This window comes from Bombina bombina, chromosome 3 (assembly GCF_027579735.1).
Source record: "Bombina bombina isolate aBomBom1 chromosome 3, aBomBom1.pri, whole genome shotgun sequence".
NCBI lineage: Eukaryota > Metazoa > Chordata > Amphibia > Anura > Bombinatoridae > Bombina > Bombina bombina.
Window position 1 is genome coordinate 1,294,911,050 of NC_069501.1, and position 20,784 is coordinate 1,294,931,833.

Genomic DNA, 20,784 nt, shown 5'->3' on the forward strand with positions numbered 1-20,784 from the left:
TTATCTGTACATCTAATTGTGTCATTAATGCGATAGATTTTCCCTGTTTGAGTGGATGTATATTGTTACAAGACCTACAGCAGTGGCAGGGAAGAAAACCTTTAACTATATTTCCCAAAAGGTCACATTGTTTTTACTGTGAGCTAGCTCTAAGTTCGCTTGGTGCTAACAAACTCTTTAGGTTTTTTTATAGGTGAACTTTGGGTTGATAGAGATTTTATCTCCGATAATAGGATCCTCTCTAATAATATGCCAGTACTTTTTAGAAAATCGCTCTACTTTCTTTTTTTTTTTATTTAATAAAAGGGCTTGTTTATTTGTGTTTACAAACAAGTTTTAAAAACAAAAAATGAAACTTTTATAACTTGTACTACTTTCCTAGTAGTAACAATTATTTCTTTTTTTTTTTCTTTTCTTTTTTCAAAATGCCAACAGCCTTCATGCTGTATGAAGGTCATCTATAGATTTATTAGAAAATCAACACGGTTCCACTCACAGTTCACCAAGACAGATCTAAAGCTAACAGGTTAAGACTAAAATGGGACTAATTTTTTATGTATTTTGATTTTATATATTTTGACGGAGATAGTAAAAGGATTTCAAGCAAAGTCCGTCAGACAATGTCCTGCTTTACACAAAATTCCTTTGAGCTTTGGAACAAAATTATCATTTTTGAAAAATAAAAAAACAATAATTTGAAAACCATTAAGTAGTAAATGTGTCTTTTAAAGAAACTAAAGGACAGAGGCCATAATTTTCATAAGAACACTGCTGCTTGTGTTTTTCTTACAAAGCATTAGTGTTTTCTATTTGGCTATTAGTCTTAGCAATTTATCTACAATATTAAACACATAAATTGCAGGCAAAAATTTAGTACAGGTTCAATAGAAACACCTCTCATGAAAATACAGCAGTGTTTAAAGAACTTTTCATTCATTATTTTAAGGAAATTTCCCTTCTATTAACAGGAACAAAAATATCTATAAACTTTGTAAACAGTTCTGTATCATTTATTACATAAATAATCAATTCAATGACCCAGGGCCCAAGAAAAAAAAAAATATGAAGGACCAATATGAACTAGAGCATTGCTAACACACTGTCCAGGCCAATCATTGTTTTTGTTTATGATAACTGATGTTCTGCAGGTCACTTTTGCCGAGTTACTGTATATCTGTCTGAGCTCGTTCCCCTAAACCCATCCCTTTTCCCTCCCAAAGAAAAGCACCCTCAGTCTGGCAGAAAACATTTTTTTCTTAAAAAAATAAATCTACATTCATACAAGTGTGTCTTCTTTTGAAGTCCAAGGCAGGAATTCTCTCCTACCAGCAACAATGTGTGAAAGGACCCAGTTTCAATTTGTTTCATTGCAAATCAGCTAGTATGTTACTGTAACATTCATCTTACAATCAGAGTGAAGTCTCTGACTATGTAGCGGACTGCTGCCTGGGGATGAAGAGGTAGCTGATTTGTTCGCTTCTATCGTAAGGTATATTCCACTGTCAACAGCATTGTTATTTTTGTTGGGTGATGGTGGTGGAGTAGAGTGACGTTTTGTTGGAGCATCATCTTCAGCATCTGTATCATCAATAAGCGGAATATGAGGCTCAGAATATTCAATTCTAAAGTCTGGGTGTGTCATAAAATTGTGGCTAGAGCTTCGTGACTCTGGCTTTTCTAAGCCTTCATACAAAGAACTACGAAATGCATTCACCACTCGGATCTGAGTCGGCATTCTGTTCAGGCCCCTAAACCACAAGATCTGACCGCGATGTAATTCTCTTTCTGCATGATCTATTTCTTCTGCATCCTCAGCATACTCTTCTTCAGGAATCTCATCTTTATGAGTCCCATGACTTGCTTCTTTAAGGAACTTCAGGTGACTAGTTGGTCTTGTTGTTACCAGCTGGCCCCAAAGTAATGTTCCCATACCCAGGAAAATTGACCACAACCACTGATCTACTGTCAGCTCAGTACAGCTAAATGGTTTTCCACCAAACTGCACAATAATAATCTGTATAACAAAAGTACCAAATGCAATGCTGCAGAAGATCATATTGTTAAATATCCCTTCAAAAACATTTCTTTCCCCGTGAATTTTTCATGCATTTATTTCATTAAACAGCTGCATCATGAAAAACGTATTAAAGACAATGGTATAGTGTTGAGAAGGAGCAGCATGGAGGGGAGCATTTCTTCCACTGTCAATGTCAAAAAGTTTTTCACCAACAAATAAAAGTGTGAAGACCACAACAAGCTGGTAGACAGCGTGACCCAAAATGTTCATCATAGTGCGAGATATGAGAGGTTTATTTCTACCATAAGGTTTCCGTAATAAAAGTGCTTCCGTTGGTGGTTCAGTCGCCAGAGCGAGAGATGCAAAAGTGTCCATAATAAGATTCACCCAGAGCATCTGAACAGCTTTAAGTGGAGAGTCTTGTGTAATGCATGCGCCCGTGAAAGCTACAATGACAGCGACTACGTTGACAGTGAGCTGGAAATGAAGAAATTTGGAGATGCTGTCATACACATTCCTTCCCCACATCACTGCTTTTACAATACTGCTGAAGTTGTCATCTGTGAGAATGATATCAGAAGCTTCTTTCGCTACATCTGTTCCAGCAATCCCCATAGCAAAACCAACATCTGCTTTTTTCAGTGCAGGTCCATCGTTTGTACCATCACCGGTTAAAGCTACCACTTGCCTTTGCTCACAGACTGTGCTGTCAATTATACCTTTAACCAGTGTGTGTTTATCAGTTGGGGAAGATCTTGCAAGTACACAAAGTTTAGGCCATATTTTATCTATCCGTTCTTGCTCAATCTCTCCTTTCTCATTGCGTATTCTCCTGTTAAATTCTTTGCCTTCTATACAAAAGAAACCTTCTCCAGGGTGAAGGATGCCACACTTTGTGGCAATAGCATGTGCTGTGTTTATATTGTCGCCTGTAACCATCCGAACAGTAATACCCGCACGCTGACATTTTCTTATTGCTTCAGGTACCTCTGGTCTTACTTGATCTTCTTTTCCTACAACAGCAATACAGGTAAGCCCACTAAGAATATCATTCTCATTTTCCCAATCTGGCTCGTGCTCTCCAGCAGGAAAATCTCGGTAAGCCAAGCATATAGTCCGAAGCCCCTCAGAAGCCATTGGCTCAATTACACGTTTGACCATATCATCTCTATCCCTTGGCCTAAATACTTTGGATTCCCCATCTGTACTAAGAATTTTGAAGCACTTTTTAAGGATAATTTCAGAGGCACCCTTGCTGAACATTCTGTAACTGCCATCAGTATTTTTCAAAACAGTGCTCATGGATTTGCGCACAGAATTAAAAGTGTACACTTTGAATAAAGTTTCTTCAGGGATCTCATTTCGTACATCTTGGTAATCCCGTTTCAAATCCAATAGAAATCCCAGCAAGGAACATTCAGTTTTGTTACCAACATGACGAGGCAGGCCACCTTCCTTCTCAGGAGGCAATTGTTACAAACTGCTATTTGGAACTGGCCCTTTAAATGGAAAATTGCCCTGCTTCCCTGGATTTTGGAGAAGCCTATTTGCCAGCCTCCTTCCTCATGACTATTATTGGGTGTGTATGGCCCTTTAAGAACCGTCTGGGGACATATTGTGACTTTGGTGAACAATGCCCCTTTAAGACTATGTCCCCAGACCTGTAAAATAGCTTGTCCCTGGCTTTCTCCCACTTGGTTAAGTGAATGGGACTTGCTGAGCCAGGTGCCACACAGGCAGAGTGTTCCACAGAGGGGGAGCACTGTTACAGAGGCATTGGTTTTCATTGTGTGCCATTAAGTGCTATGTGACAGACCCTTCAGTCAGAACTAAAGAGATAACTTTGTTCAGCTTCAAGAAGCATTCTAAATACAAGTTTGCTGGGATCAGCTCTAATTAAGTTTAGTGAAAAACATTCCCATTGTCTAATCAGACTGCTAGTAGTGATAAGGTGGACTGCATTGTTTTCTTGTGTGTAATGTTATCTGCTGTTATGGCCTGTCAAAGGGCGTTGCCTCTCTATCTAAATGCATCAAATGTGTGATTGGGGATTTTATTCCTCCCCCTGAGAGTGTCTTTTTTGCATGTAACCTCAATAAAAACCAGGCTGTGTGTTCCAGCACATCAGACCTATTTTGACCCTCTAACTTGCAGCTTTGACTCATGTTTGTAGGGGAGCGCTAGGAGCATCCTTTTCTACGGTCCAACTTCCAGCCAGCCTGGAGGCAACCGTAACATTTGGCGGCAGCGGTGGGATAGCGTCCTAGCGCAAGGAGCAGCACCCCAACAGCACTGGTATCGTAGGAGAGTATTGAGGGCAACGCTAGCCACTGCGCAGCGTCCCTACCTACAGCAGCATGGAGCTGACAAGATACTGGTCAGAACCCTGTGAAGAGCACCTCAACCGGATCCGTCACTATGAGGGCGCGGATTTTGTTCCAGAGGTAAAGAGGCGGCTAGTCCGATATGGTCCAGACCCTGCGCAGGAGGTAGTCAGTCGCATCATCCGGGAATTGGATACGGAGAACAAAGCGACACGAGCCTTTGAGCGCCAACTGTGGAGTTTGAGGGTATGGACACCTGGTCTCTCTCCCCAGCCGCAGCATGTTCCACAGGGAGAGGAGAGCAGCGACCTCCCTCCCCAGCGGCAGTATACCGTGCAGAGGGAAGAGACAACCGGTCTCCTTCCCCAACCCCAACCAGAGATACCCGAGGCAGCAGGCCTCATAGACTGGTGCTGGGAGGACCCCCAGCAGGCAGGTGGGGATGGGACCGCAGTCTCTCTACCGGCCCTACAGGGATGCTGGGCAGGCGGCCCAGATCCCCAGCGACAGACCCAGCTACAGGGAGGGGAGAGCATCGACTTCCCTCCCCAGCCGGAGTGTGCCTTCCAGGGAGAGGAGACAACCGGTCTCTTTCCCCAGTCGCATCATGTTCCACAGGAAGCGGAGAGCATCGACCTCCATTCCCAATGGCCGCCGGAGTATCAGAAGGTGGAGGTAAGCCAATCTCCCCCTCCCCAGCTAACTCCTAACTTGGGCCCAGGGTTAACAGTGGAGATGTTAACCCCCACTGACCCCCACGTTTCCTTTGCCACCGGTCAGGACTATGCCCCAATTCCCCCAGCAGAAGAGCTGGCATCAGGACAGAGCGCTGCTGGCCTCTGCCCTACAGACCTTGTCCTTGTTACAGGACTGGCCTGCAAACCCCTCACCCCAGCAGAAGCGCTGGCACCAGGGCAGAGTGCCGCTGGCCTCTGCCCCCCAATTACCATCAGCTATTTGCCCAGCTGCGCCAGGAAGGCCGAGGATGCTACACTTTCATCCTACAACCTGGAACCTAAAGGCCAGTACTACTTATTGTGGGGGGGCTACTTTGCTGCTAATGTTTATTTGTGGGTGGGTTGCGAGACTAACTTAGGCACTGACCGACAGAAGGTCAGGTGCCTGGTTAGTCTCCCTCCAAAAGGGGAGATATGTTACAAACTGCTATTTGGAACTGGCCCTTTAAATGGAAAATTGCCCTGCTTCCCTGGATTTTGGAGAAGCCTATTTGCCAGCCTCCTTCCTCATGACTATGGCCCCTGGAAGATTGTGCCCCTGAGAACATATTAACTTTTATTGGGTGTGTATGGCCCTTTAAGAACCGTCTGGGGACATATTGTGACTTTGGTGAACAATGCCCCTTTAAGACTATGTCCACAGACCTGTAAAATAGCTTGTCCCTGGCTTTCTCCCACTTGGTTCAGTGAATGGGACTTGCTGAGCCAGGTGCCACACAGGCAGAGTGTTCCACAGAGGGGGAGCACTGTTACAGAGGCATTGGTTTTCATTGTGTGCCATTAAGTGCTATGTGACAGACCCTTCGGTCAGAACTAAAGAGATAACTTTGTTCAGCTTCAAGAAGCATTCTAAATACAAGTTTGCTGGGATCAGCTCTAATTAAGTTTAGTGAAAAACATTCCCATTGTCTAATCAGACTGCTAGTAGTGATAAGGTGGACTGCATTGTTTTCTTGTGTGTAATGTTATCTGCTGTTGTGGCCTGTCAAAGGGCGTTGCCTCTCTATCTAAATGCATCAAATGTGTGATTGGGGATTTTATGCCTCCCCCTGAGAGTGTCTTTTTTGCATGTAACCTCAATAAAAACCAGGCTGTGTGTTCCAGCACATCAAACCTATTTTGACCCTCTAACTTGCAGCTTTGACTCATGTTTGTAGGGGAGCGCTAGGAGCATCCTTTTCTACGGTCCAACTTCCAGCCAGCCTGGAGGCAACCGTAACAGCAATATTTTAGACGTATAAGCACAGTTCACGGAAATTCCTGTCACAAGGACATCCAACACATTCGCAGGTAAAGTCTCTGCATCTGGGATTTTTCGGTAATGTTTTTCATTTAGAAACGGCTGCACCACAGTCATTCTGTTCATGTCCCAGTTTTATCTGAACAGATTGCAGTAGCATTACCCATTGTTTCACAGACATCTAAATGTCTTACTAAGTTGTTATCTTTCATCATTTTCTTTACAGAATAAGCCAGGGAAATTGTGACGGCAAGTGGAAGACCTTCTGGCACAGCTACTACCAAAACTGTAACTCCAATGATGAAAAACTTGATAAAATACTGGACATAAATTGGTGTACATTCAGCAAGCCAAGGCCGTTTCTGAACCCAGAAAGTTTTGATTACGAAGTAGAGTACAAGTATAATGACTGTAATAGCAGACATTACTAGTGATGTCGCGAACATAAAATTTTCGGTTCGCGAGCGGCGAACGCAAACTTCCGCAAAAGTTTGAACGGGTGAACCGCCATAGACTTCAATGGGCAGGCGAATTTTAAAACCCACAGAGACTCTTTCTGGCCACAATAGTGATGGAAAAGCTGTTTCAAGGGGACTAACACCTGGACTGTGGCATGCCGGAGGGGGAATCCATGTCAAAACTCCCATGGAAAATTACATAGTTGATGCAGAGTCTGGTTTTAAGCCATAAAGGGCATAAATCACCTAAAATTCCTAAATTGTTTGGAATAACGTGCTTTAAAACATCAGGTATGATGTTGTATCGATGTGTGAAGAGTGTACTCAGGCGCCAACAATACTGAGGCTAAGGTTAAAATGAGGATTTATTACATATAATTTACTCACATATACATATACATATACAACTGCATGGATCCACGCTAAAATTGGTCTAAAAATTGGTCTAAAAATGCTGGTCTAAAAATATAAATCTAAAATCAATCAATCTTAGAAGTGAGGAACAAACTGTTAGGTGTGTCCCAATGCGGTACAATATGTCCCTAAGAGTTACTAAAAGGACAAAATAAAACCAGTGGTAGTTACAAAGTGATTGGTGTGTGACCTTGAAAAATAATGTGTTAAATTATTTAAAACATTGTGTTAAATTATTTAAAACAATCCAAATGTGAAAAAATGTTGAAAAAGTTAAAAAAGTTAAAAAATATGACTGTGTGTGCGGTGTCCTTGAAAAAAGGGGTGCTGAAAGTCTAAAAAGTTCCAAAAAGTTCCAAAAAGATTCCAAAAAAATTCCAAAAAAATTCCAAAAAATACCAAAGAATCCAAAACAATTCTGTGAAGTGTCTTAATTATATCCTAAATGATTTGCAGAGGTCCTATGAGTGTCCAAAGTAAAATAAAAGTCAATTTGCTCTGTGCTTGTCCGGTGTGAAATGTCGTTCAGTGCACAAGAATATAACAAAAATAGCAAAAAAATAGCAAAGAATAATAACAAAATTAAAAATAAACAGAAAAAACCTGCAAAGAAAAAATGAGACACAATGTGTAAAAACTTTACAGGAATATCCTCCTAATGAAATAGAGCTTACCAGGTCTACGCGTTTCGGCCTCTCCTAGGCCTTTATCAAGACTGAATGGTAAGCTGTTGATGTTGGCCTTTTATAGGGCCTTTAGTTTTGTAACCGGAAATGGAACTAGTTGGTAACTTCCGGTTTTCGTTGTCATTATAAATTCTATTTCACATTTATATTATTAATGAGTCTTATTCTATATGGTATAATATCCCCTTGCAAGATATTCGTTAACATTAACTCTTGCTTCTTACTTGTAATCTTACTTTTAATCCTTAGCCTCCGTGCACCACATGACGTCACTTCCGGTTTGGGTCCGTGATTTACTTTGTTTTAACAATTTGGCTGTTAGTTCCACTACTATGGATTGCCCTCTTGTTAGTTACCGGGACTGTTATTTTATTGTGTTGGAATTTGGTAAGGCGTATTTTTAATAATAGGAATGCACGATTTACTGTGTTCCGGTTTTCTAAGGATCCCATTGGTCATGACGTCATTGGTTGGCGGTATTGGTTGGCGGTGTCCGATTCTTAACACTATTTTATTTGTGAATAGTAAGGGTGTGTCAGGACCCTATGCTCTGATTGGTCATGACGTCATTGATTGGCGGTATTGGTTGGCGGTGTCCGATTTTTAACACTATTTCATTTGTGAATAGTAAGGGTGTGTCAGTACCTTATGCTCTGATTGGGTGTCTATTTGTGTATATAGTGCTAAGTCTTCTTATAACTCCATCGCTGTTTGCGGGAGAGTTATTATATTTTACATTGATTTGTATATGTTCCTATTGTTGTTGAAGGGGGAATGTTGGTTGCTTTTATATTCGCTCAATCTATATCTATATAGTTTGGAAAAAATACAGAGTCTTTTTAGAAACTTTCTATTTTTGAGGAATATTTAAATATTTAAATAAATAAATAAAGATATTTGATTTTTGTTGTTTTTCGAAATCTTTTTGTGCTGTTGAAAATATAAAAGTGTTGATTACTTTATGAATCTTACAACATTTAAATAAAGATATTTGATTTTTGTTACTTTTCAAAATCTTTTTGTGCTGTTGAAAATATAAAAGTGTTGATGACTTATAACAGAGGGTGGGCATTTCATGTTATAATTGCTTAGGATAAAAATATTATTAAAAATATTATTAAAGAATATATATACACTTATCCCTTACTGTATACAATGAGTAGTTTTCCAAAAGTTTCTAATTGTTTTCCTTCATAGGATAAAATTTCTTATTTCTTCAACTATAGGTTGACAGTGGTTTTGTCATCTTTTCCATTACTATTAATTGTTTTCCTTCATAGGATAAAATTTCTTATTTCTTCAACTATAGGTTGACAGTGGTTTTTGTCATCTTTTCCATTACTATTAGGGTGGGGGCCGGGGGAGGGGTGGTCATTCTAAGTGCTGATCATGTTCTATTTTAAGAGACAGTCAGCCAGATTCTGGCTTTTTAATCTGACATCTTTATCTTTATCTGGATAAAGTGTGATCAAGAATCCTGTGATTATATGAAGATGAGCTTACTTCTTTTCTTTTCCTCAAAATAGGATGGATTTTTTTGATATCTATATTCGGGCTGTATGGCATATATGCGATATGGATACTTCTACTATTGATCTTAACATTACTGGGAAGGGTGAATCCCTCCATTTCTTATTTATTTATAGATGATCGTCATATTTCAAATTGTCTATCTTTGAATTGTACAACATTTACGTTATCTATGCTTGCTTTCTCGTCTCCTTATGGGTGCTTTTTAAAATTAAAGTGAAGATAAAAATGTAGCAGTTGTTCTCTGGATAGGCTACTAGGAGTATTCAGTATGTAGGCTTTCACCTATAGGTAGATTGGTTTGGTCCTGTGCTGAAACACTGTAATTTAGTGGATATCCCAAATTTCTGGGGGCTTTACAGAGAGCTGTGGGGGAGATAAATTTGGAGGTTAGGTCTCTAGCTGTCGTGATGGACGCTTATTAGTTGGACTTTCAAATTTCATCTAATCTCAAGGGGAGATTCCATTACACCCTTGTTCCAACTTATATCTAGAGGGGAGAGTTTCTGAAGATTCTGGGTGACCGTAATCAGATCAAGTTGTATAAGTGGGAAAGATCTTCCTTATTGTTCAATCCCTTTGGGTGAAGGCAATCCAGATTGAAGATCCATTTTGACTCGGCGGTGAGTAATTTCTTTGTGTAGTTTCCTCCTCTCCAGTCTTTTCGGATCTTTTGAATTCCCATAAAGGATAGTTCTTTAATGTTGCCTTTATGTATGGTTGAAAAATGACTGTACAGAACTGTGTCCATATTTAACTTCTCAATCAATAATAAGTGTTCGCGTATTCTATCTTTTAGAATTCTTGATGTTTGGCCTACGTATTGGAGGCCACACGAACATTGTAGCATATAAATGACCCCTGCATCTTGACATTGGATTAATTCATTCACTTTGTATTCTTCTTTGGTGATGTGACTATGGAATGTGGTAGCTTTCTTTCCGCATTTACATGCTTTGCATAGCAGGCATGGGAAAAAACCTTTTACTTCTTTTCCAAATGTATCTAAGATGCCCTGCTTTTTCTTCTTTTCTATACTTGGGGCCAGTTTGCTTCGTAAATTCTTCGTCTTTCGATATACGAATTTTGGTTTCAATGGCAGTCTATCGCCTATTACGTCGTCTTCTTTCAATAGTGACCAGTGCTTTTGGAATATTCGCTCGATTATATCTTTGTTTTCACTATATTCTGTAATCATCACCACATTCAGGCGGTCCTCTTCTGTTATATATGTTTTTTCTTTGTACTTTAGAAGTTCCTTTCTTTCAATATTTGCAACTTCTTGAATATTCTGATCCAATGCATCTTGGTCGTACCCCCTCTCTAGAAATTTGTTCTTGATGATTTCTGCCTGTTCTCCCCATTTCTCCTCTGTCGAGCAATTCTTCTTAATCCTTAGTAACTGTCCTTTTGGGATGTTACTCTTCCAACTTCTGTGGTGGCAGCATGTACTATGTATATAATTATTGCTGTCGACACTTTTAAAATGTGTAGATGTTTCGATCTTACCATTTCTGACTGCAATTTTCAAATCCAGAAAAATAAGCTCCTTAGTACTGCAAGTATAGGTAAACTTCAAGTTGTTCGTAGTTTTATTCATGACCTCAATAGTGTAGTCCAAGTCCTCCTGAGTGCCTTTCCAGACGATGATGATGTCATCTATATAACGGCGGTAGAGGACCAGGTCCGCGCCTGCTGGGCACGACTCCCAGAAGATGTTTTCCCACTTGCCCATATATAAGTTGGCATAGCTAGGCGCGAACCTGGTCCCCATTGCTGTGCCGCAAATTTGTTGGTAATAATTTCCATCGTCATGGAAATAATTGTGGGTCAGTATATACTGAATTCCGTCTAAGATGAAGTCTTTTTGGTCCTCAGGGACTTCTGGGTCTTTATCAAGGAAGTATTTGACTGCTTCCAACCCATCTTCATGGGGGATACACGTATATAGTGACATCACATCACAGGTCGCAAAGATGTAGTCCTTCTCCCATGGGATCTCCTCTAGGAGGTTTAATATCTGCGTGGAGTCTTTAAGATATGACGGTAACTGTTTTACATATCTTTGAAGGTTAAGATCAATGTATTCCGAGAGATTACTGCTTAGAGAACCGATACCCAAAATTATCGGTCTTCCTGGTGGTTTCTGTAATGTTTTGTGAATCTTCGGTAGATGGTATATTACCGGAGTGATGGGATGGCTTATATTGATGTAATCATATTCTTTCTTACTCAATATTCCTTGTTCTTTAGCCTGATCCAGAATCTGCAATAGTTCTTTCTTGTATACACCTAGCGGATTTGAGGGTAGTTTTCGATATGTCTCTTGGTCTCCCAGGATCCTAGCATTTTCCAATTTATAGTCAGCTCGGTCCATGATGACAATTCCACCACCCTTGTCCGCTGGTTTAATGATCAAATTGTGGTTGTCTTCTAGTGTCTTGATCGTCTTAATCTGTTGGTTTGTGAGGTTTCTTGTTCTCAGCTTTAATTTTTTGGATTGTAGCTCCTTAATTTCTTTGCAGACTATTGTCTCAAATGCCTCAATTGAGGCCCCCTTGCTATTTATAGGGAAAAAAGATGACTTTGGTCTCAGACTTGTGTGTCTGTAGCTGTCATTATGTTCCTGTGGGCTCCACATTGTTCTTTCTATTGCTGACTTGGCAAAGAATCTTTTTAATGTGAGTTTCCGGATGAATTCTTTTGTGTTAATGAAGGTCTGGAATTTATCCAAACTTCTCGTCGGTGCAAAGGAGAGACCGAACCTGAGGATGGTGTTTTCTTCTTCAGTTAGAGTGTGCGAGCTTAGATTGAATATCCCCTCAGTATTTCCCGTGGTGTTTATTCCATTCTTCTCGCTCCCTCTCTTGTTTAATTTCGCCCCTCCTCGCCTTCCTCTGTGTGTCTTCTTCTTGTTGAGGTTGTTGGTTTGTCTTGTTCTGTTTCTCTCTGTGGTCTTGGGGCTCTGTCTCTCTCTCTGCTGTATGCATGGTTCAATCCTAAAAAAGATTGGTCTGTCCATGCATACAGCAGAGAGAGAGACAGAGCCCCAAGACCACAGAGAGAAACAGAACAAGACAAACCAACAACCTCGACAAGAAGAAGACACACAGAGGAAGGCGAGGAGGGGCGAAATTAAACAAGAGAGGGAGCGAGAAGAATGGAATAAACACCACGGGAAATACTGAGGGGATATTCAATCTAAGCTCGCACACTCTAACTGAAGAAGAAAACACCATCCTCAGGTTCGGTCTCTCCTTTGCACCGACGAGAAGTTTGGATAAATTCCAGACCTTCATTAACACAAAAGAATTCATCCGGAAACTCACATTAAAAAGATTCTTTGCCAAGTCAGCAATAGAAAGAACAATGTGGAGCCCACAGGAACATAATGACAGCTACAGACACACAAGTCTGAGACCAAAGTCATCTTTTTTCCCTATAAATAGCAAGGGGGCCTCAATTGAGGCATTTGAGACAATAGTCTGCAAAGAAATTAAGGAGCTACAATCCAAAAAATTAAAGCTGAGAACAAGAAACCTCACAAACCAACAGATTAAGACGATCAAGACACTAGAAGACAACCACAATTTGATCATTAAACCAGCGGACAAGGGTGGTGGAATTGTCATCATGGACCGAGCTGACTATAAATTGGAAAATGCTAGGATCCTGGGAGACCAAGAGACATATCGAAAACTACCCTCAAATCCGCTAGGTGTATACAAGAAAGAACTATTGCAGATTCTGGATCAGGCTAAAGAACAAGGAATATTGAGTAAGAAAGAATATGATAACATCAATATAAGCCATCCCATCACTCCGGTAATATACCATCTACCGAAGATTCACAAAACATTACAGAAACCACCAGGAAGACCGATAATTTCGGGTATCGGTTCTCTAAGCAGTAATCTCTCGGAATACATTGATCTTAACCTTCAAAGATATGTAAAACAGTTACCGTCATATCTTAAAGACTCCACGCAGATATTAAACCTCCTAGAGGAGATCCCATGGGAGAAGGACTACATCTTTGCGACCTGTGATGTGATGTCACTATATACGTGTATCCCCCATGAAGATGGGTTGGAAGCAGTCAAATACTTCCTTGATAAAGACCCAGAAGTCCCTGAGGACCAAAAAGACTTCATCTTAGACGGAATTCAGTATATACTGACCCACAATTATTTCCATGACGATGGAAATTATTACCAACAAATTTGCGGCACAGCAATGGGGACCAGGTTCGCGCCTAGCTATGCCAACTTATATATGGGCAAGTGGGAAAACATCTTCTGGGAGTCATGCCCAGCAGGCGCGGACCTGGTCCTCTACCGCCGTTATATAGATGACATCATCATCGTCTGGAAAGGCACTCAGGAGGACTTGGACTACACTATTGAGGTCATGAATAAAAGTACGAACAACTTGAAGTTTACCTATACTTGCAGTACTAAGGAGCTTATTTTTCTGGATTTGAAAATTGCAGTCAGAAATGGTAAGATCGAAACATCTACACATTTTAAAAGTGTCGACAGCAATAATTATATACATAGTACAAGCTGCCACCACAGAAGTTGGAAGAGTAACATCCCAAAAGGACAGTTACTAAGGATTAAGAAGAATTGCTCGACAGAGGAGAAATGGGGAGAACAGGCAGAAATCATCAAGAACAAATTTCTAGAGAGGGGGTACGACCAAGATGCATTGGATCAGAATATTCAAGAAGTTGCAAATATTGAAAGAAAGGAACTTCTAAAGTACAAAGAAAAAACATATATAACAGAAGAGGACCGCCTGAATGTGGTGATGATTACAGAATATAGTGAAAACAAAGATATAATCGAGCGAATATTCCAAAAGCACTGGTCACTATTGAAAGAAGACGACGTAATAGGCGATAGACTGCCATTGAAACCAAAATTCGTATATCAAAAGACGAAGAATTTACGAAGCAAACTGGCCCCAAGTATAGAAAAGAAGAAAAAGCAGGGCATCTTAGATACATTTGGAAAAGAAGTAAAAGGTTTTTTCCCATGCCTGCTATGCAAAGCATGTAAATGCGGAAAGAAAGCTACCACATTCCATAGTCACATCACCAAAGAAGAATACAAAGTGAATGAATTAATCCAATGTCAAGATGCAGGGGTCATTTATATGCTACAATGTTCGTGTGGCCTCCAATACGTAGGCCAAACATCAAGAATTCTAAAAGATAGAATACGCGAACACTTATTATTGATTGAGAAGTTAAATATGGACACAGTTCTGTACAGTCATTTTTCAACCATACATAAAGGCAACATTAAAGAACTATCCTTTATGGGAATTCAAAAGATCCGAAAAGACTGGAGAGGAGGAAACTACACAAAGAAATTACTCACCGCCGAGTCAAAATGGATCTTCAATCTGGATTGCCTTCACCCAAAGGGATTGAACAATAAGGAAGATCTTTCCCACTTATACAACTTGATCTGATTACGGTCACCCAGAATCTTCAGAAACTCTCCCCTCTAGATATAAGTTGGAACAAGGGTGTAATGGAATCTCCCCTTGAGATTAGATGAAATTTGAAAGTCCAACTAATAAGCGTCCATCACGACAGCTAGAGACCTAACCTCCAAATTTATCTCCCCCACAGCTCTCTGTAAAGCCCCCAGAAATTTGGGATATCCACTAAATTACAGTGTTGCAGCACAGGACCAAACCAATCTACCTATAGGTGAAAGCCTACATACTGAATACTCCTAGTAGCCTATCCAGAGAACAACTGCTACATTTTTATCTTCACTTTAATTTTAAAAAGCACCCATAAGGAGACGAGAAAGCAAGCATAGATAACGTAAATGTTGTACAATTCAAAGATAGACAATTTGAAATATGACGATCATCTATAAATAAATAAGAAATGGAGGGATTCACCCTTCCCAGTAATGTTAAGATCAATAGTAGAAGTATCCATATCGCATATATGCCATACAGCCCGAATATAGATATTAAAAAAATCCATCCTATTTTGAGGAAAAGAAAAGAAGTAAGCTCATCTTCATATAATCACAGGATTCTTGATCACACTTTATCCAGATAAAGATAAAGATGTCAGATTAAAAAGCCAGAATCTGGCTGACTGTCTCTTAAAATAGAACATGATCAGCACTTAGAATGACCACCCCTCCCCCGGCCCCCACCCTAATAGTAATGGAAAAGATGACAAAAACCACTGTCAACCTATAGTTGAAGAAATAAGAAATTTTATCCTATGAAGGAAAACAATTAGAAACTTTTGGAAAACTACTCATTGTATACAGTAAGGGATAAGTGTATATATATTCTTTAATAATATTTTTAATAATATTTTTATCCTAAGCAATTATAACATGAAATGCCCACCCTCTGTTATAAGTCATCAACACTTTTATATTTTCAACAGCACAAAAAGATTTTGAAAAGTAACAAAAATCAAATATCTTTATTTAAATGTTGTAAGATTCATAAAGTAATCAACACTTTTATATTTTCAACAGCACAAAAAGATTTCGAAAAACAACAAAAATCAAATATCTTTATTTATTTATTTAAATATTTAAATATTCCTCAAAAATAGAAAGTTTCTAAAAAGACTCTGTATTTTTTCCAAACTATATAGATATAGATTGAGCGAATATAAAAGCAACCAACATTCCCCCTTCAACAACAATAGGAACATATACAAATCAATGTAAAATATAATAACTCTCCCGCAAACAGCGATGGAGTTATAAGAAGACTTAGCACTATATACACAAATAGACACCCAATCAGAGCATAAGGTACTGACACACCCTTACTATTCACAAATGAAATAGTGTTAAAAATCGGACACCGCCAACCAATACCGCCAATCAATGACGTCATGAACAATCAGAGCATAGGGTCCTGACACACCCTTACTATTCACAAATAAAATAGTGTTAAGAATCGGACACCGCCAACCAATACCGCCAACCAATGACGTCATGACCAATGGGATCCTTAGAAAACCGGAACACAGTAAATCGTGAATTCCTATTAAAAATACGCCTTACCAAATTCCAACACAATAAAATAACAGTCCCGGTAACTAACAAGAGGGCAATCCATAGTAGTGGAACTAACAGCCAAATTGTTAAAACAAAGTAAATCACGGACCCAAACCGGAAGTGACGTCATGTGGTGCACGGAGGCTAAGGATTAAAATTAAGATTACAAGTAAGAAGCAAGAGTTAATGTTAATGAATATCTTGCAAGAGGATATTATACCATATAGAATAAGACTCATTAATAATATAAATGTGAAATAGAATTTATAATGACAACGAAAACCGGAAGTTACCAACTAGTTCCATTTCCGGTTACAAAACTAAAGGCCCTATAAAAGGCCAACATCAACAGCTTACCATTCAGTCTTGATAAAGGCCTAGGAGAGGCCGAAACGCGTAGACCTGGTAAGCTCTATTTCATTAGGAGGATATTCCTGTAAAGTTTTTACACATTGTGTCTCATTTTTTCTTCGCAGGTTTTTTCTGTTTATTTTTAATTTTGTTATTATTCTTTGCTATTTTTTTGCTATTTTTGTTATATTCTTGTGCACTGAACGACATTTCACACCAGACAAGCACAGAGCAAATTGACTTTTATTTTACTTTGGACACTCATAGGACCTCTGCAAATCATTTAGGATATAATTAAGACACTTCACAGAATTGTTTTGGATTCTTTGGTATTTTTTGGAATTTTTTGGAATCTTTTTGGAACTTTTTGGAACTTTTTAGACTTTCAGCACCCCTTTTTTCAAGGACACCGCACACACAGTCATATTTTTTAACTTTTTTAACTTTTTCAACATTTTTTCACATTTGGATTGTTTTAAATAATTTAACACAATGTTTTAAATAATTTAACACATTATTTTTCAAGGTCACACACCAATCACTTTGTAACTACCACTGGTTTTATTTTGTCCTTTTAGTAACTCTTAGGGACATATTGTACCGCATTGGGACACACCTAACAGTTTGTTCCTCACTTCTAAGATTGATTGATTTTAGATTTATATTTTTAGACCAGCATTTTTAGACCAATTTTTAGACCAATTTTAGCATGGATCCATGCAATTGTATATGTATATGTATATGTGAGTAAATTATATGTAATAAATCCTCATTTTAACCTTAGCCTCAGTATTGTTGGCGCCTGAGTACACTCTTCACACATCTGTTTTCACCTAGTGGTAGCTAGGTACCACTGTCTCGGGCATATAAGGTTTGGTTGGCGCTGGGATATACCTCCCCTTTTTCAATATGATGTTGTATCGATCAGGTAGTGTAAGGGTTACACCCGCTTCACAGTGACAGACCAAACTCCCGCAGCGGGTACAAGATCTAAATAGTTTCTAAATTTTGTCCTGAGTTTAGAAATACCCAATGTTTACATCTTCTTTGCTTTTTTTTCAAGTTATAGGGAAATAAAAATTAGCACTTTGCTATTTCAAAACCACTTTTTTTCAAAATGAACGCTAGTTACATTGGAACACTGATATCTGTCAGGAATACCTGAATATCCCTTGACATGTATATTTTTTTTTTTAGAAGACATCCCAAAGTATTGATCTAGGCCCATTTTGGTATATTTCATGCCACCATTTCACCGCCAAATGCGATCAAATAAAAAATTGTTCACTTTTTCACAAACTTTAGGTTTCTCACAGAAATTGTTTACAAACAACTTATGCAATTATGGCATAAATGGTTGTAAATGCTTCTCTGGGATCCCCTTTGTTCAGAAATAGCAGACATATATGGCTTTGGAGTTGCTTTTTGGTAATTAGAAGGCTGCTAAATGCCACTGCGCACCACGCGTGTTTTATGCCCAGCAGTGAAGGGGTTAATTAGGGAGCATGTAGGGAGCTTGTCAAGTTAATTTTAGCTTAAGTGTAGTGTAGTAGACAACCCAAAGAATTGATCTAGGCCCATTTTGGTATATTTAATGCCACCAAAAAAAAACTTAAATTTTTTCGCAATTTTAGGTTTCTCACTGAAATTATTTACAAACAGCTTGTGCAATTATGGCACAAATGGTTGTAAATGCTTCTCTGGGATCCCCTTTGTTCAGAAATAGCAGACATATATGACTTTGGCATTGCCTTCTGGTTATTAGAAGGCCGCTAAATGCTGCTGCGCATGACACGTGTATTATGGCTAGCAGTGAAGGGGTTAATTAGGTAGTTTGTAGGGAGCTTGCAGGGTTAATTTTAGCTTTAGTGTAGAGATCAGCCTCCCACCTTACACATCAGACCCCCTGATCCCTTCCAAACAGCTCCCTTCCCTCCCCCACCCCACAATTGTCCCCACCATCTTAAGTACTGGCAGACTTTAAAAGTTTTTTAATTTTTTTTATTATTTTTTTAGCATATTTACATATGCTGTGGTGTAGCATTCCCCTTAGCCCCCAACCTCCCTGATCCCCCCCAAAACAGCTCTCTAACCCTCCCCATCTGCCTTATTGGCGGCCGTCTTGGGTACTGGCAGCTGTCTGCCAGTACCCAGTTTACAAAAAAAACTTGTTTTTTCTGTTTTTATTTTTTTTCTCTGTAGTGTAGCTTCCCCTCCCCACAGACCAACCCCCACCACACCAGATATGAGTGGTGGCACTGGGCAAGTGGGCAGGCAGGCAACTGCAATTAGAGAAAAAAAAAAAAAAGCAAACTGATATTCTAGCCCTAAAACGGGCTTTTTGGGGTGCTGTCTTTACAGCAGAGATCAGATGAGTCCTTCAAGACTGTAGTGGACACTGAATACACTAGCCTAGCTATCAATTTCCCTATTAAATCAGCAGCAGCTACACTGTCCCTTTTTACTCAATGAGTTTACTCAATGATGAAGAAGAGGGGGCGGATCGAACATTGCATATGTTCGCCTGCCGCGGCGAACGCGAACAAGCTATGTTCGCAGGGAACTATTCGCCGGCGAACTATTTGCGACATCACTAGACATTGCCAAACCTGCATTGCCTATCTGAACGGCCAGTTTAGTAAGCTTCCCTTGGAGAACAGACTTTTCTTTCTTTGGCATACTTATTTTCTTCTTCGCCATCGCCACCATCTTCGCTCTTTAAGGGTTGCATTTCCATTGCTGCACCATCTTGAGCTTTTGCTTTGTTTCGATTTTCAATAGCTCCATCTTGCTTTTTACTTTTCTTGTCTTTCTTTTCCTTTTCTTCTTTATTTTCTCCAGCTCCAAGTAAAGTAAATATTATTCCAGTTTGTGAATTCACACCAATAGCAGTGACAATCATTTTTCCAGACCCCTCCATAACATGTGTCCCAGAAAGCAGCAAGGGATCTTTCGCCAGTGTTTTCTTAACATGATCAGATTCTCCAGTTAATGAGCTTTCATCAATTGTAAGATCATTTCCTTGAATAAGTACTCCATCTGCCGGCAGCAAATCCCCATATTTAATTTGTGATATCCCCAACAACTATGTCAGATACTGGTATTTGAATAACTTGGCTCCCACGAACGACGGTAAATTTCTGTTCTTGTTCGATGCGGTTCAGCAAACCCTCTAAATTGTTTTTCTTTACTCCAGTCATTGAAAGCAGTTACTAACACCACACACAAACACAATGGATACAAGGATTGCGCCTACTTCAATCCAACTTGCCTCACTCTCACCTTCCTCAACCGAACCAGCGGAGTCTCCGCAAGAATCATTCTCACTCGTAGGTCGGTAAAAAGAAAGGCCTAATGAGATTATGGCTGCTATTTCTAATATAATTAAAGTAACATCTTGTAGTGCTTCCCATACTAACTGAAGAAATGTTTTTGGCTTTTGGGGGGTATAATATTCTTGCCGAATACTTCTTGCCTCCTTTCAATATCTGCTGGATTCCCACTTAAACCTTCATGTGGGGAGGTTTTCAATCTACTACAAATTCCAAACACATCACCATAACAATCCTGTATTTTTTTTTTAATGCATCCGTTGACCTCAATTCCATGAGATCTCGGAGCTCTTCAACAGTATTTCCAAATTCTCCTCCATGATTCGCTTCATTTATAGAGTTTTTTACACCACTGTATGCAACTGAATTATTTGCCATCTTCACCAGTTCTTCAGAACAGTCAAATAACGATTTTAAATTCCAGTTGGGTGCAGTAAACGTTGAGCTTCTACTCCCTTGATAATTAACCCAATGCAAATAAACCAGTTAATAGCTCAAGTTCATGTTAAGGAAGAAGAGGCTAAAAAAAGAACTCAAAGAGGGCTTCTGGAAATAGGTCTTGGATATAGTTCCATGTTGAACTTCCGTGTTTTGGTAAAATGTGATCCAAATGTTCTGTATGGAAGAGGAGATG

General features: G+C 39.4%; 1 pseudogene; it reads right to left on the reverse strand.

The window, feature by feature from the left end:
- Nucleotides 1-1,199: 1,199 nt before the first annotated feature.
- On the reverse strand, nucleotides 1,200-20,612 carry LOC128652175 (plasma membrane calcium-transporting ATPase 1-like; annotated as a pseudogene).
- Between the last annotated feature and the right edge of the window lie 172 nt (nucleotides 20,613-20,784).